Source organism: Panthera pardus, unplaced genomic scaffold, assembly GCF_024362965.1.
Source record: "Panthera pardus isolate Hobbes unplaced genomic scaffold, ASM2436296v1 HiC_scaffold_6, whole genome shotgun sequence".
In the NCBI taxonomy this organism is placed as follows: domain Eukaryota; kingdom Metazoa; phylum Chordata; class Mammalia; order Carnivora; family Felidae; genus Panthera; species Panthera pardus.
In genome coordinates, this window is record NW_026526991.1 from 99,772,834 (window position 1) to 99,788,019 (window position 15,186).

The following is a 15,186-nucleotide window of genomic DNA, read 5'->3' on the forward strand; positions in this document are numbered from 1 at the left end:
TTTGTTACATTTACATAAGTATTTTTTGAGCATTTGTAAATGCCATAGTACTTTTAATTTCTGTATGCACACATTCATTGCTAGTATATAGGAAAATAATGGATTTTTGTATGTTTCGCTTATATTCTGTAACCTTACTAAACTCACATATTGGTTCTAAGAGGGTTTTTTTTTAATATAGATTCCTTAGGATTTTCTACATAAATAATGACGTCATTTGCAAATAGGAACAGTTTTATTTCTTCTTTTTTAATCAGTATTTCTTTTATTTCCTTTTCTTGCCTTATTGTCCTGGCTAGGGATTGCAGTACTATGTTGAATATGGGTAGTAGAGCAGACATCTTTGCCCTATTTCTGATCTTAAGGGAAAGTATTCAGTCTGTCATTATTAAATAAAATGTTAGTTGTAAGATTTTTTTTAGATGATTTTTAAATGTTCTCTCAATTTAGTATACTTTTATTTTTCTCTTGAGACTTCACTGTTGACCCACAAAAGCTGTTGTTTTCAAGTATTTGGCGATTTTCCTGTTACATTTCTGTTATGGATTTCTGGCTTGATTCCATGTGGTCAGAGAACACACTGCACAATTTCAATTCTTTTAAATTTGTTGAGGTGTATTTTATTGGCTCAAATATGGACCATCTTGGTATATGTTCTGTGGACCTTTGAAAAAGATATGCATTCTGCTGCTGTAGGGTGGAGTGTTCTAAAAATGTCAATGAGATCCTGTTGATTGATGATGTTGCTGAGTTCTTCTATACCCCTGCTGATTTTCTGTGGAGCTGTTTTGTCAGTTGTTGGGAGAAGGGTGCTGAAGACTCCAATTACCGATGTGGATTTGTCTATTTCTCCTTTTGGTTCTACCGGAATTCCTTCACATATTTTGCAGATCTGCTGTTTGGTGCATACCAATTTAGGATTATTATGTCTTCTTGAGGAATTGACATTGCCATTATTATATAATGTTCTTCATTGACTCTAATAGTTTTATTGATCTGACATTGACTTTATCCAATATTAATATATTGATTCTTGCTTTCCTTTGCTTAATGCTTGCATGGCATACCCTTTCTCCATCCTGTTACAGTCAACTCGCCTGTGTCATTATTTTTTGAAGTGGGCTTCTTTCTTCCTTTTTTTTTTTTTTTTTTAAAGAGAAAGAGAGTGTGAGTGGGGGAGAGGGGAAGAGGGAGAAAGAGAGAAGATCATAAGCATGCTCCACACTGAGCATGGAGCCTGACACAGGGCTTGATCCCACGACCCTGGGATCATGACCTGAGCCAAACCAAGAGTCGGACGCTCAACTGACTAAGTCATCCAGGTGCCCCTGATGTGAATTTCCTATAGACAACATATTGTTGGGTTTTGCTTTTTATTTATTTATTTTTTTTTTTTAATTTTTTTTTCAACGTTTTTTATTTATTTTTGGGACAGAGAGAGACAGAGCATGAACGGGGGAGGGGCAGAGAGACAGGGAGACACAGAATCAGAAGCAGGCTCCAGGCTCTGAGCCATCAGCCCAGAGCCTGACGCGGGACTCGAACTCACAGACCGCGAGATCGTGACCTGGCTGAAGTCGGACGCTTAACCGACTGCGCCACCCAGGCGCCCCGGGTTTTGCTTTTTAATCTACTGTGTCAACCAGTCAACCTGTTTTTTGATTGGTATATTTAGACCATTTACATTTAATGTAATTATTAAAAGTTAGGGCTTAAGTCTGCTTGTTCTGTTTTTTGTTTTCTTTTTCCTGTCTTCCTATGGGTTACTTAAACATCTTTTTTTTTTTAAAGATTTATTTTTATTTAAGTAATCTTTACACCCAGCATGGGGCTTGAACTCTTGACCCTGAGATCAAGAGTCACATGCTCTTCTGACTTAGCCAGGCAGGCACCCCTTGAATGTCTTTCTGTAACACATTTTCTTAGAAAAGTTTTAGTTTTACAAAAATATTGTGAAAATGATAGACTTTCCATGTACTCTATACCTAATTTCTCCTATTATTGCCTTACATTAGTATAGAACATTTGTTATAATACATCAATATCAACACATTTTTATTAACTAGCCCATACTCTACTCAGATTTCCTTAGTTTTTATCTAATGTCCCCTTTTCACCCCAAGATCCCATCTAGGAGACCATATTACATTCAGTTATCATATCTCCTTTGGCTCTCCTTGGCTGTAACGGTTTCTCAGACTTTCCTTGTTTTGGATGATCTTAACATTTTTGAGGAGTACTGGTCAGTTATTTTATAAAAGGTCCCTCTATTGGGGGGATTTGTCCAATGTTTCTCTCTCTCTTTTTTTTAAGTTTATTTTAAGAGAGTGAGAGAGAGCAAGGGAGAGGCAGAGAGAGGGAGAGAGAGAATCCCAAGCAGGCTCTGCACTGTCAGCACAGAGCCCTATGTGAGAAACACAAACTGTGAGATCATGATCATAGCTGAAATCAAGAGTCAGATGCCCAACCGACTGAGCCACCCAGGTGCCCCTCCAATGTTTTTCTCTTAGTTAGACTGGGTTTATGGGTTTGGGGGAGGAAGATCACAGAGATAAAGTTCGATTTTCATTACATGTCAAGGATACATACCATCCATGACTTACGACTGTCGATTTTGATCACCTGACTGAGGTCGCGTTCTTCAGGTTTCTCCACTGTAAAGTTATTCTTGCCCCCTTTTCCATACTATACTCTTTAGAAGTTAATAACTATGCACAACTCACACTTAAAGAGTGAGGAGTTAATGCTCCACATCCTTGAGAGCAGATTGTTTACATGAATTATTTAGAATTCTTCTACATGGGAGATTTGTCTCTTTCCCCCATTTATTTATTTATTCAATCAATTATTTTATCAGTATGGGCTCATAGGTATTTATTTTATACTTGGAGATGTAAAAATTTTATTTATTTATTTATTTTGAGAGAGAGAGAGAGAGAGAGTGAAGGAGAGGCAGAGAGAGGGGGAGTGAGAAAGGGAGAGAATCCCAAACAGGTTCTACAATGTCGTCACAGAGCCAGACGCAGGGCTCAAACTCATGAACTGTGAGATCATGACCTGAGCCAAAACCAAGAGTCAGATGCTTAATTGACTGAGCTACACAGGAGCCCCTGGGATGTAAATATTTTTAAATATGTTTTAGAATCCATTTTAATTTATCTGTGGTAGTTTTGAGTGTATCTCTTTGTATACTTTTAGTGATTAATCTAGGTATTACATTATATGTATATATAACCTATCACTTAGTCTACTTGTGTTATAATTTTACCTTATGTCCCTTTACATCTCTTTAACATCCCCATTTATAATTAGTTATCTTAAATATTTCTCCTACATACATTTAGAAACACATAGATAATGTTTTAATTTTTGTTTCAAATGTCAAACTTAGAAACTTAGAAAACTTAGAAAACTCAAGAGGAAAAGGAAAGCCTAATATATTTATCCATACATTTGTTTACTTTGTTCTTTCTTCTTGATATTCTAAGATTCCTTCTTCATTATTTCCTTTCTGTTTAAAGAACTTCCTTGAGCCATTCTTTCACGGTAGGTCTGCTGGCAACAAATTCTTAGTTTTCTTTCATCTGAAAGCGTCCTGACTTCTTCATTCCTGAAGGATAGTATAGAATTCTGGGTTTACTGTTCTCTTCTTTTAGTATTTGAATAATATCACATCACTTCCTGTAGACTTGCATGGTTTCTGATGAGAACTCTGTTGCCATTTAAACTGTTACCCTGTAGGTAAGGTAGTCAATCTTCTCTGGTTGTTTTGAAGACTTTTTTTCTTTTGTCTTTAGTTTTCACAAATTTCATTGTGATGCGTTTTGATATGGAATTCCTTTGGTTTATCCTGATTAAGGTTTGCTCAGCTTCTTGAATCAATAGGCTAACATCTTACCAAATTTATGGCATTTTAAGCCATTACTTTTTTTCAGCCATTATTTTTTAAGTATTTTTTCAGTTCCATTTTCTTTTTCCTCTCCTTCTGGGACTACACTGACACAAATACTAGATTTTTTGTTATAGTTCCACAGGTCCCTAGGCTTGGTTCTTTTTTTTTTTTTTTTTTTTTTTAGTCTATTTTCTGTCACTCAGATTGCACAATTTCTGTTATTCTGTCTTGTAGTTCCCTGATTCTTTTCTTTGTCCTTTTCATTTTTCTGTTGGATCTATCCGCTGATCTTTATACTTTGGTCATTATATTTTTCAGTTCAAAATTTCCATTTGTTCTTCTTTTATCTTTTATTTCTTTGCTGAGTCTTTCCATTTTGTTCATTTGTTTCAAGTATATTTGTAATTGCTTGCTGAAGGTTTTTTTTTTTTATTGTGACTGTTTTAAAATCTTTGCCAGATAATTCTAACATTTCTGTCATCTCATTGTATGGGCATGCATTGATTCTTTTTGTCATCTCCAGTTTGAGAAACTATCTCCAGTTTGAGATATTACTGGTTCTTGGTATCATGAATGATTTTTTAAATAACTTTCTTTTTTTAAGTTGTTGGGTTTTTTTTAATCTATATACCCAACATGGGACTGGTACCTGTGACCCTCAGATCAAGAGTTACATTGTTCTCCAACTGAGCCAGCCAGGTGCCCCTGATGAATGATTTTTTATTGGAACCTAGGCATCTGAATGTTATATTATGAGAATTTGGATGTTCTTTAAACCTTCTATTTTAACTGGCTTTCTTTGACATCACTCTGACAAGGGAAGAGCATGGTGCCACCTTACTGCTGCCAGGTGGAGATAGAAATCTGGGTTCCCCTCTCATCCTCCATTGCCACTAGAGGGGAGTGCTCCTTATCACTGGACAGGGTAGAAGTTCCAGCTCCCACAAGGTGTCCATCAACCCTGTGTTAGTGCCTTTGTTATTTCTGGGTGATGATGAAAGCCTTGACTCTCCACTAAACCTCTTCTGACAACCACCCAGCAAGGAGGGGTGCCTCATGACTGCGGGTGGAGGTGGAAATCCAGGCTCCTTATGTGATCTTTACTGACAATGCAGGGGGGTTAGGACCCTTTCCACTGGCTGGTGCCTCATTACAGCCTCAGGAGGGTTCAAGTTTAGGCTCTTCACTCAGCTTTTTCTGGCATGGGAAAGGGTGGGGCCCTTCTTCTGGTGTTTGACAGGAGTAGAGCAGTTACTGTCTATTACTTTGTCTTGCTAGTTTGCTCCTTTCCTGGTCCTTTGGCTAGAGAGAGCAGGCTTTTGTTGATGCTTATTTTTGTCTGTGTCCGTTGAGGCTTCTAGGTTGCTGGCTTCTTTAGCTCCAAGACTGGGATATACAAGGCAAAAGAAAATTCCCCACCATGTTGATCCTTAGGCCCCTGGGTCCCTACCAGTCTGCCCTCTTCTCTACATGTTTCAGAGTCTTCTTATGTTAGCTCTATAGGTAATGTCCAGGGTTTCCTGTTGTACTTAGTGTATTTAGCAAAAAGTATGTTACTAGGGACTGAATTGTGTTCCCTCCAAATTCAGATGTTGTAGCTCTAATACTCAATGTGATGGTATTTGGAGATGGGGCCTTTGAAAGGTAATTAGATTTAGATGAAGTCATGAAGATGGGGCCTTCGTGATGGGATTTGTGCTAAGAGGAGACACCAGAGAGCTTGCTTCCTGTGTCTCTGCCATGTGAGGACACAGCAAGAAGCCACCCCCTGTAGGCCAGGAAGACAGTTCTCTCCAGAACCCAACTGTGTTGACGCCCTAATCTTGAACTTCCAGCCTACAGTACTGTGAAAACATAAATTTCCATTGTTTGATTACCTAGTTTATGGTATTTTGTTATGGCAGCCTAAGCAGACTAATACATATGTCTACTCTATTTTCCTGAAAGCCCTAATTTTTTTAATTACCTGAATAACTTTCCACCATTGTACCATAGTTCAATTCTTTCCTCATTAATGGATATTCAGGTTGAATTTTATTCTTTCATGTTATAAGCAATGCTTATGACAACATTCTTGTGCAGATATCATGAAATATTCACAATTTTATCTCTGCCAAGTAAATTTTACAGAGTAGCTAGTACTTCATGTAAGAGTTTATAATTTTGTATTTACTAAACATTGGCAGATGACTTTAAAAATTTTTTAATGTTTATTTTTGAGAGAGAGAGAGAGACAGAGTGCAACCAGAAAAGGGGCAGAGAGAGAAGGAAACACAGAATCTGAAGCAGGCTCCAGGTTTTGAGCTGTCAGCACAGAGCCTGACATGGAGCTCAAACTCATGAACTGTGAGATCATGACCTAAGCTGAAGTCGGACGCTAAACCAACAGAGCCACCCAGGCGCCCTGGCATATTACTTTTAAAAAATAGTCTAGGGGCGCCTGGGTGGCTCAGTTGGTTGAGTGTCCAACTCTTGATTTCGGCTCAGGTCATAATCTCATGGTTCATGAATTTGAGCCCCACATCAGGCTCTGCACTGATAGTGTGGAGCCTGCTTGGGGTTCTCTCTCTCTGCCCCTCCCTTGTTCATGCACACCTGAGTGCTCTCTCTCTCTCAAAATAAATAAACTTAAAAAAAATAGTCTAATAATTGATTGTCCCATCATTATAAAATGTTATGAGGAAGTAGGTTAAAAACTATATACAGCATGATATCATCTATTTAATAATATATATATCATATTTTCCACACTAAACAAAGCCCAGTAGGAAATAAATAAAAACGTTAACAGAGGGTATCTCTCAATGGTGGAAGTATGCATGCACTTGATTTGTTTCCTATTTATTTACTTATTTATTGGCCTCTGAGGAAAAGGGAATCTTCATTATTTATTCTTTTTTGCATTTGCCAAATATTCTGTAATGAGCACATAATACTTTTTAAATCTGGAGGGGAAAAAAACCAGCAACATCAATAAAACTTGGCTAAAGGAAGTAATATACTGGAAGGTGCAAATTAATATATAGTCAAATCTTACAGCAGACACCATTTGAAAGAAAGTTGTATACCAGAAGATATCTAAAGATCAAGCTGACCTGGCCCATCAATATTGCTTCTAGGAATTTATCTTGCAAAGACATTTGCATATATGCCCAGAGATGCAAAGTTTGATTCACTGTTTGTGATAGCAGTAAACTGAAAATAGCCTAAATGTGCAACAGTATGGGATTAGTCAAATAAATCATGGTCTAATTATGAAAAAGAATTATGCAGTCCCTGAAAATAAGTGAGGTAGAAATATAGACAGATATATATATATGTATATATATATATATACAAACACACATATGAAAATAGAAAAACCTTCAAAATATCTAATTTAAAAGAAAAAAAAGCAAGGTTAGAAACACTATACAAATTCTTCTTTTGTTTTCCACTATATTATATCCCCGGCACCTAATGTAGAACATTACCTAACCCTTGTAGGCACTCAATATATACATACCCATATATACATACGCATATATGATGAATTTATTATTTTATGTAAGAAAAGAAGGAACGGTATACATATATGCATAAATCATCTCTTGAAGGAAACACAGAAACTGGTTAAAAGCTGCCTCTGGGGAAGGGAACTGAGAAATTGAGGATCAGGAGTAGGAAGGAGATTTATTGTCACATATTAAAAATGAGACAATAAGCCCAAAATGGAGTCACTTATGCTAATCCCCACATCAGCAAACCAAGACTCTCCTAGGAATGTAATCTTTAATTAGTGAGTCTGGAGCTACCTGGTCAGCACTAGTGAAGAAGTCTGCCTGATACACACTCTCTGTCCCCCTTAGGAAGGTGACCTTGCCTGAAACAAGAGTTCTTTGCTGATAAACTTCCTTTTTTCTGCCCTCTCTCTGCCTTTAAAGCCTTTCATTTTCTATAGCTCCTTGGAGCTCCTATCTATTTGCTGGATAGGACACTGCCCAATCCATGAATCATTGAATAAAGGCAATTAGATCCTCAAATTTACTCAGTTGAATTTTGTTTTTTTCATAGATTTGGAGGCAGTGGTGGGATAGAAGGAAACTTCTGACAGCTTCAGGGACAATGAGAAACACAGGCTTGGTACTTGTGAACCCTTTTGAGTTCTCTGTATTTCTCACCATTTCCGAGAGCCATAGGTGAGTCCCTCTCGGCTCTGAGCTCTGCTCTCTTTGCATCAGGCTCCTGATCTAATTAACTTCCCAGTCCATTCCTCATTTGTCCAGAAACACTAGTTCCATGTTGGGAATTGCTGGTAATTTGGACCACAATTGACCATTTAATTGGAAACCCCAGCCCTTGATTCTACCTCTAGATTCCAAACTGGGAACTGCTGGCAATTTCGTCTGCAATTTCTCATTTACTTGGAATCCTTCCCTAGATTCCACTATGGCAACTGCTGTTTGGAATCAGCCCATGGTCCCCATTCTTTGGGGTTTTCTAGTACAATCCCTTCGCCAAACCCCAGTTTCACCTCAGGAGTTGCTGGTGGTGCACACAGGGCCTTGTCTTAGCCAGGCCACAGTAACATCTCTTGCTTAAGGCTGGTATGTTAAGATGCACCTGTTTGTTTTGTTTTGTGTAGATAAAGGTTATTGCTAATGGAAATCCCAGAAGTAGCTGCAGAATTGATGAGCACGGGTTGAGCACTTAAAAGCTGTCAGAGGGGGCGCCTGGGTGGCTCAGTCGGTTGAGTGTCCAACTTCAGCTAAGGTCATGATTTCATGGCTCATGGGTTCAAGCCCGGCGTTGGGCTCTGTGCTGACAGCTCAGAGCCTGGAGCCTGCTTTATATTCTGGGTCTCCCTCTGTCTCTCTGCGTTCTCCCGCTCATGCTGTCTCTTAAAAATAAATAAACATTAAAAAAAATTTTTTTAAACTATAGTTACATGATCTTGGTAGACTAACTGGAATTATTGAACTGGTAAGGCTTTCTGCGATATAACACAAATTCAGGACTTTGTGTGGATCGTTGGCATTGCTTTCTTCTAAATGAACACCCCTCTGTGAGTCTGGCTGTTCTACCTGTTGGCTGGCACATTGTTGAACAGCCTACACAAAGAGCATGGCTGAAAACCATGGTAGTCTTCTAGCAACCTGGACATTTTACATCCATAAAATAGGAATTTGGGCTTTGAACTAGCTCTTTCTTTTTATGTATTTTTCTTTTCCTCTTCCCAGGCTGGATGTAGTAAACCTCTAGCCAAAAGCATGTTGACAGGACCCAGCTGGTCCTGATCTCTAAGGTGACACTGCTAGCAGGCAGCACGTGATCAGGAGAATGGCATCAACTCTTACCAAGTGTTCTAGGAAGAGTTAGTATCTGTTCTTCTCAAACTATGCAAAAAATACAAGAGGAAGGAAAACTTCCAAATTCTTCTGAGGCCAGTATCACCCTGAAACCAGATAAAGACACCACAGAAAAGAGAACTACAAGCCAATATCACTCATGAATATAAATGCAAAAATCCTCGACAAAATATCAGCAAACTGAATCCAACAAGACACTAAAAAAATCGTATACCACTATCAGATGGGATTTATTCCCAGGATGCAAGGGTAGCTTCAATATTTGTAAAACAGTTAACATCATACATCACATCAATAAGAAAAAGGATAAAAGCCATGTGATCATTTCAATAGACGCAGAAAAAGCATTTGACAAAGTACAACACCCATTCATGATAAAACACTTGTGCAAAGTAGGTCTTGAGGGAATATACCTCAACATAATAAAGGCCTATATGAAAAATTCACAACCAACATCCTACTCAATGGTGAAAAACTGAGACCTTTCCCCCTAAGATCAAGAACAAGACAAGGAGGATGTCCACTCTCACCACTTCAATTCAACATATTTGCTTAAATCACAGCAAATAGACAACATAAAGAAATAAAAGTCATCCAAATTGGTAAAGAAGAAGTAAAACTCTCACTATATGCAGATAACATGATACTGTATATAGAAAACCTTAAAGACTCCACCAAAAAGCTAGTAGAACTGATAAATGTAGGGGCGCCTGGGTGGCTCAGTCGGTTAAGCCTCCGACTTCAGCTTAGGTCACGATCTCTCAGTCTGTGAGTTCGAGCCCCATGTCGGGCTCTGGGCCGATGGCTCAGAGCCTGGGGCCTGCTTCCAATTCTGTGTCTCCCTGTCTCTCTGCCCCTCCCCCGTTCATGCTCTGTCTCTCTCTGTCTCAAAAATAAATAAATGTTAAAAAAAATTTTTTTTAAAAAAAAAGAACTGATAAATGCATTCAGTAAAGTTGTAGATACAAAAGCAATGTACAGAAATCTGTTGCATTCCCATACACTAATAATAAAGCAGCAGAAGGTGAAATTAAGAAAACAATCCCAGGGGCACCTGGGTGGCTCAGTTGGTTAAATGTCCGACTTTTGATTTTGGCTCGGGTCATGATCTCACAGTTCGTGGGATCGAGCCCCACGGCAGGCTGTGTGCTGACGTCCCGGAGCCTGCTTGGGATTCTGTCTCTCCCTCTCTCTCAAGCCCTCCCCTACCCAATCTCTCACTCTTTCAAAATAAATATACACTAAAAAAAGTTGTTTTTTTTTTAAAGAAAGAAAACAATCCCATTTACAATGGCACCAAAACCAATAAAATATCATGGAATAAACTTAGCTAAAGAGGTGAAAGACCTGTACGTTGAAAGCTATAAAACACTGATGAAGGAAATTCAAGATGATGTAAAGAAATGGAAAAACATTCCACGCTCATGGGTTGGAAGAACAAATATTAAAATGTCGACACCAGGTCACCTAGCTGGCTCAGTTGGGAAAGCATGCAACTCTTGATCTTGGGGTCATGAGGTCAAGCCCCACGTCGGGTATGAAATATTCCATAAAAATAAATAAATAAATTTACAAAAAAAATTTTTTTAAATGTCTATACTACCCAAAACAATCTACATATTTAACACAATCCCTATCAAAATACCAACAGCATTTTTCACAGAACTAGAACAATCTTAAAATTTCTATGAAACCACAAAAAACCTGGAATAGCCAAAGGAATCTTGAAAAAGAAAAACAAACTGTAGATATCACAATTCCAGATTTCAAGTTATATTACAAAGCAGTAGTAATTATAACAGTATGGTACTGGCATAAAAATAGACACATAGATCAATAGAATAGAACAGAAAACCCAGAAATAAACCCACAATTATATGGTCAATTAATCTTTGACAAAAGAGGAATGAATATCCAATGGGAAAAAGACAGTCTCTTCAATAAATGATGTTAGGAAAACTGAACAGCCACATGCGAAAAATGAAACTGGACCACTTTCTTTCACTATACACAAAAATAAACTCAAAATGGATTAAAGACCTAAATGGGAGACTTGAAACTATAAAAATCCTAGAAAAGAGCACAGGCAGTAATCTCTCTGACATCAGCCATAGCAACATTTTTCTACATAATCTCCTGGCACAAAGGAAATAAAAGCAAAAATAAACTATTGAGGCTACATCAAAATAAAAAGTTTCTGCACAGTGAAGGAAACAATTAACAAAACTAAAAGGCAACCCACGGAATGGGAGAAGATGTTTGCAAATGACATATCTCATAAAGGGTTAGCATCCAAAATATAGAAAGAACCTATATAACTTAACACCCAAAAACTAAATAATCCAATTTAAAACTGGGGAGAAGCAGGGCACCTGGGTGGCTCAGTCAATTAAGTGTCCTACTCTTTTTTTTTTTTAATTTTTGGAAGTTTATTTATTTATTTTGAGAGAGGGAGAGAGCACAGGGCAGGGGCATAGAGAGAAAGAGAAGAAAGGGAGAGAGAGAATCCCAAGCAGGCTCAGCACTGCCAGCATGGAGCCCAATGCGATGAATTCATGAACCGTGAGATCATGACCTGAGGCGAAACCAAAAGTCAGACACTTAACCGACTGAGCCACCCAGGCACCCCTAAGTGTCCGACTCTTGATCTCAGCTCAGGTCTTGGTCTCAGGGTCATGAGTTCAAGCCCTGCATTTGGCTCCATGCTGGACATGAAGCCTACTTTAAAATAAAAAATCGGGAGAAGATATGAACAGACATTTCTCTAAAGAAGACATAGATGACCAGAAGACAAATGAAAAGATGCTCAACATCACTCATCATCAAGGAAATGCAAATCAATGTTTATCAAAGCTATACAATGTGACATCACCTCACACCCTGATGGAGTGTGAATGGCTAAATCAAACATCAAAAACACAGGAAACAAGTGTTGGTAAGGATGTGGAGAAAAAGGACCCCTCTTACAAACTAGTGAAGTGGTGGGAGTGCAAACTGGTGAAGTCACTACGGAAAACAGCATGGAGGTTCCTCAAAAAATTAAAAATAGAACTACCCTACTATCCAGGAATCGCACTACTAGGTTATTTAGCCCCAAAATAGAACACAGGGTGCCTGGGTGGCTCAGCTGGAAGAGCATGTGACTCTTGACCTTGGGGTCATGAGTTTGAGCCTCATGTTGGGCATAGAGATTACTAAAAAAAATAAATAAAACTTTAAAGAAATGCAGGAACACTAATTCAAAGGGATACATGCACCTCTATGTTTATTGCAGCACTATTTACAATAGCCAATCTATGGAAACAGCCCAAGTGTCCATCAACAGATGAATGGATAAAGGAGAAATGGTATGCATATAATGGAATATCATTCGGCCATAAAAAAAATAAGGGGGGATGAAATCTTGCCATGAGCAACAACATGGATGGAGCTAGAGAGTATTATGATGCTAAGTGCAATCAGTCAGTCAAAGACAAATACCATATGATTTCACTCATATGTGGAATTTAAGAAACAAAACAAACGAACAAAGGAAAAAAGAGGGAGAAAGAGAGAGAGAGAGAAGGAAACCAAGAAACAAACTCTTAACTCTAGAGAAGAAACCAATGGCTACCAGAGGGGAGGTGGGTGGGGGGACAGGAGAAATAGGGGATGAGGATTAAAGAGCACACTTGTCATGATGGGAAAAAAAAGAGGTTTCAAAATTCCAAAACACCTTCATTAAAAGATTCGTTGCAAAAAAACAAATGAGATCTCACAGTTCCTACGACTGAGCGCAGTGTTGGGGTCTGCACTGATAGCCTGGGATTCTCTCTCCCTTCCTCTCTCTCTGCCCCTCCCCCATTCAAGCTCCCTCTTGCTCTCTCAAAATCAATAAACTTAAAAAAAAGGCAAATGAAAAATTAAAGACACAAGAGGTACCTAAAACAAAAGACTGTAAGACTGATGTAACCCCTGCTGCTCCCCTCTATCCTTCTTTATTTGAGTACTTAATGCTAGTAAATCCCCCACCTGAATTGTCTTGCCCCTCTGAAGAGACTACAAGACTGTAAACAAAAGTCAGCCAAGGGGACATCTGGGTGGCTCAGTCAGTTAAGCCTCTAGCTCTTGATTTCGGCTCAGGTCATGATCTCATGGTTTGTGGAATCGCAAGCTGAACCTCAACCGGGAGTCTGGCTCCGTGCTGACAGTGAGGAACCTGCTTGACATTCTCATGCCCGCCCCCCCCCCCCCACCATCCCCCAGTCTTGTGCTTGTGCCTTCTCTCTCTCTCTCTCTCTCTCTCTCTCTCTCTCGCCCTCTCAAAATAAATAAATAAAACATTAAGGGGCACCTGGGTGGCTCAGTCGGTTAAGCTCAGGTCATGATCTCACAGTCCATGGGTTCTAGCCCACGTTGGGCTCTGTGCTGACAGCTCAGAGCCTGGAGCCTGCTTAGGGTTCTGTGTCTCCTTCTCTCTCTGCCCCTCCCCTGCTCATGCTCTGTCAACTCTCTGTCTCTCAAAAATAAATAAATAAACATTAAAAATATTAAATAAATAAATAAAACATTTTAAAGCTTTTTTTTTATAAGTTTATTTATTTATTTTGAGAGAGAGAGACAGACAGAGGGCAAGCAGGGGAGGGGCCGAGTGAGAGAAAGACACAGAATTTGAAGCAGGCTCCAGACTCCAAGCTGTCAGCACAGAGTCCGACATGGGGCTCTAACCCACAAACCGTGAGATCATGACCTGAGCCGAAGTCAGCTGCTCAACCGACTGAGCCACCCAGACGTCCCAATAAATAAAACATTTTTTAAAAATCTGCCAAATGAGTGATCTTAGAGACGCCCCCACACTACCCTCACAAGAGGCTCCTGTCTGGACCCCTCCCAGAGTTGATGAAACTCTATGGGATTTTTCTGGTAAACTGCTATGTTATTCCCTTCAACAGCCAAGGGAAAACTAAATTAAAACTAATGGAGAAATTCTGGTAGATACCAGAGCTACAGATGGGATCCTGGAAAAACTGGCAGAGTCAGCTAAAGATAAGAATTCCTACCAGGGTCAGCTGTTCTGTATCTCTGACTGTAGTACCAAGTAGAGACAGGAAAATAAAATACCTTTTGCACCCTCTGTGGGGCCACCTCTTGCGTCTAAGGGGTTGTTCAATACTGCCAAGAATATTTACTGTTTGTCCTAGCTGAACACTGGTAAGATGTTTAAAAGGGTTCCTTTTAAGTTTTTCTCTCCTTTGCGCTAAAATGAAACTTTGTGCCCAGAGTGGGTGGGGGAACAACTTGAAGATAATGTAATTAGATGGCCACAGAGGCTTCTTGCTATCACTTAAGTTACAACCCAATTCCTTGGGGGAATTGAAAGCATCTGCCCTTACCTTCTCTAGAAATAGTTCAAATTCCGCCTATTCTTTTACCCATCCCCAAACCTCCCCTATTTATCTCGAAAGGCTTGTAGGAACTGCAAAAACGCGGGGCCTTAGGAAACAAAAATTCTTCTTAGGGGAACTTGCCTTCTTAACCCTGTGCCTTTTCGATGTAAATCTTGTACCTTATCTATAAACTTAAGGCAGGTAATTCTTATCTATAAAAGGGAGAGAAAGGTTATTTGGGACTTGGGCAAACATCAAACTATTGTATTTGCCACTAATGTGAATAAAAAGCGTTAGTCATCTGACCAGGTGATCCTCACTTTTTCCAGCTGTTCTTTTAAGCTAGTAAGTTTTGTATTATCATACCTGTCTCATGGTAGTAATTTTAAAATGAAAACTATGAGGTTTCTGTGTCTGTCTGTATGTTTACATCTGTCTGTATATATATATACATGTTATATATAGATGTGTGGTATTTTCTACCTCCAGATGGTATTATCAAAATTCATTTGTGGAGGAGCTCTATTTAATTGGGCTAAAGAAAATTAAGTGCCTTTATGAATTATATGTTCATAAAATT

General features: G+C 38.9%; 1 protein-coding gene and 1 pseudogene across 2 annotated transcripts in view; both read right to left on the bottom strand.

Annotated features, from left to right (window-relative positions):
* CD4 (CD4 molecule) overlaps positions 1-15,186 on the bottom strand; it is a 43,183-nt gene that overhangs the window by 12,964 nt on the left and 15,033 nt on the right. The gene's annotated exons all lie outside the window — the stretch shown is intronic.
* On the bottom strand, positions 7,405-9,143 carry LOC128775096 (40S ribosomal protein S27-like; annotated as a pseudogene).